This window comes from Capsicum annuum, unplaced genomic scaffold (assembly GCF_002878395.1).
Source record: "Capsicum annuum cultivar UCD-10X-F1 unplaced genomic scaffold, UCD10Xv1.1 ctg67308, whole genome shotgun sequence".
Lineage (NCBI taxonomy): Eukaryota > Viridiplantae > Streptophyta > Magnoliopsida > Solanales > Solanaceae > Capsicum > Capsicum annuum.
The window spans coordinates 1-2,684 of NW_025876727.1; the positions used below are offsets into that span (position 1 = coordinate 1).

General features: G+C 29.1%; 1 long non-coding RNA gene across 1 annotated transcript; it reads left to right on the forward strand.

Annotated features, from left to right (window-relative positions):
• LOC124893932 lies at positions 1-848 on the forward strand. Its single transcript, XR_007050947.1, has 2 exons — positions 1-82; positions 200-848. It is a non-coding gene; the product is annotated as an uncharacterized LOC124893932 (long non-coding RNA).
• The last annotated feature ends 1,836 nt before the right edge of the window (positions 849-2,684 follow it).

A 2,684-nucleotide genomic window follows, 5' to 3' on the forward strand; every position in this document is an offset into this window, starting at 1 on the left:
GGCTTCGTGCTCTGAGGAATGGCTCCAGGCTTTAGTAAACGTCTTTTGTGAATCATCTCCTGCAAAGTATTAGCAGTTCAAGGTATACATCGTATTTAGTTAATGTTGTGCTCTTCTACTTGTCATTGTTGCTTATCTTTATTTCTATTTTATTAGCTGCAAGAAAATCTAATGTTGTTTGATTTAATACACACTGAAGGTTGGTTTAATACATCATAAAAGTGGGAAGTTGATTTACAAGAGCATTGGTATAAATTAGCCAAAAAGTTGTCAGACACCAGCTTTTCTTGGTTAATCAAGGGTACATAAGCTGATTTAACCTATAAATTTGAGTAAGCTCTCCAGGTTATGTTCATTATCATGCTTTAAGGAAAACTTGTGTCGATTCAATTATTCAAGAAAGGATCTTCTTTGCTGTCAAGTGTTAACATTTATCTTTCTCTCTTTAATGTTTCCTCCGTGCTAAGCAACATGGATTTGAGGGATTATAGATAACATTGACTTTGAACACTTTCAATCATCAATATGCCGTAAATTGGATTCCGATAGGCTTTCACAGGCATTCCAACGGGTGCCCTGACTTATAGTTTCATCCAAACATTGGAGCAAGAGACTAAATTGGCGTATGAACGCTTACTCATGAGTATGCAGAATAAGATTCATGAAGCAAAGACTTAGCTCTTCCCGAAAAAAGTAAAAAGGGCAAGGAAAAGTTACTTCTGCAAGGAAAAGTTACTTCTAGGAGCAGTTCTTTCAGGAATGCCTTTTCTGCCATTCTTTGTTTGGTTTCATCCTTATTTTTTCCAGGAACACTATGATAGTAGTCTTACGAAAAAATTAACGCTCTACTCTCCTCGGACCCATTTAATGCGGCCAAACTTTCGTAAGCGCATGATACGAGTTAAAATACCTTGGGAACCAAGTCTGTAATTAAGTAAGTAAAGATATATATATAAAGTATAAGAATGATAAACATGAAGAAACAGTAGGAAAGAGGGAGTACTGAGTAGGTTTTATAAACTGATATACTAAAAAAAACAATCATTATTTACTGAAATATATCCTCGTTTATTATCTTTGATTATCTTTGTGAAATATAATTTTATTTTATTGAGATATAATATTATTGAAATATACCACTGTTTTGGTATCAGAGCGAGAAGGTTTTGGGAACATTACCTACTAACTCACAAAAGTTTATAAACTCTATATGAAAAGACAGATCTTTCCAAGACATAAGGTGTAGCTATTTCTATTTATATAGAGAAATCAGAAAGAGAAATAATATAATAGCTAGAAAACATAATCTAGAAGAAGGTCGAAGAAGGTTATTAGAAGCAAACAGATTACATAAATCTTATAATACATCTAGACAAGTTTGAAAATTTTATGTAAGCGCGTTAAATTGGGAAATACAAGGTTGTGAGAGAGATTTAGAAAATAATATTTCAGGAATAAAGTGACTTAAGGAACGGATTAAGAGAAAATTTTATCAATTAGGATAATAAATGCCAATAAGATATATTGAGTGTATTACAGAAATACAACGTCAATATTATAGAGAATTTGCTTATAAACATCAACTTGTAAAAATTCGAAAACAATTTGTAGAAAGATTAGAGTTGTTAAATAAAGAAATAAGAAACCCAGAAATAGATATTTTAAATTTTAAAGAAACAGACGAAATAATTACCATAACATCTAACTATTATAAAAAAGCATTAATTAGCGAACAATCTAGGCTGATAGAAAATATACAGGAAGTAGAATTGGATATAATCTATGCAAATAATAGATTGAAATATCAAACTAAGCTAAGAAAAAAATACCTTAACTTAAACCACTTAGGATAACAAGATAGCTTCATTAAAACACCTCGATTACCTAGATCTTAGATTTCAACCAGAAAAGAAATATAGAGTATTAAAAGATAACTTCACTATAAGGTGTAATTTCAACCAGGGTGAACATATTTTACATTTAGAAGATAAACAATATAATACAATAATAGATTTTTTGATAAATTCAAGCGAAAAAATTTAGGAAAAGGATAATAGTATAATAAGAATTTTAGAAGAAATAGAAGTTACTCAGAATAAACATAAAAAGACACTAGATAAGATAGAACAAAATTTAGATTATTTAAAGTAACAAGAAGTAGAAATAGACAGAAAAATTCAGTATTTAAATCACAAGTTTAATTAGAAAAAATACCTATAAAATTAGAAATTGAAAAACTAATAAAAACCATAATAGAAAGACCTAAAGAATTGGAAGTAAAAACAACTCAACTAATATCTAAGCTTGTAGAACAAGTAGAAAATATAACAATAGAAATCAAAGATTTGCAAGGAATAACAAAAAGATTAGAAGAAATATCACTTTCATGAGTGAAGAAGATATAAATTATAGTAAAGCACTAGAAAAATTAAGAAATTATCATAGCGAACCAGAAGGATTATCTAAGTATATACCTTCAAGTCAAACAGATAAAATTTTACTAAAACAAAATAATACCATAATAGAGTTATTATTAGACTTACACAAAAAGATAGACATCTTAATTAAAGGCAAAAAAACTCAAAAACCTCTCCAGGGTGAACCAGAATTACCCGAACTATATAAGAAAATAGACATCTTAATAAAAAATAAAGAAGTCCAACCAAAAAATAACTTTGAACTAG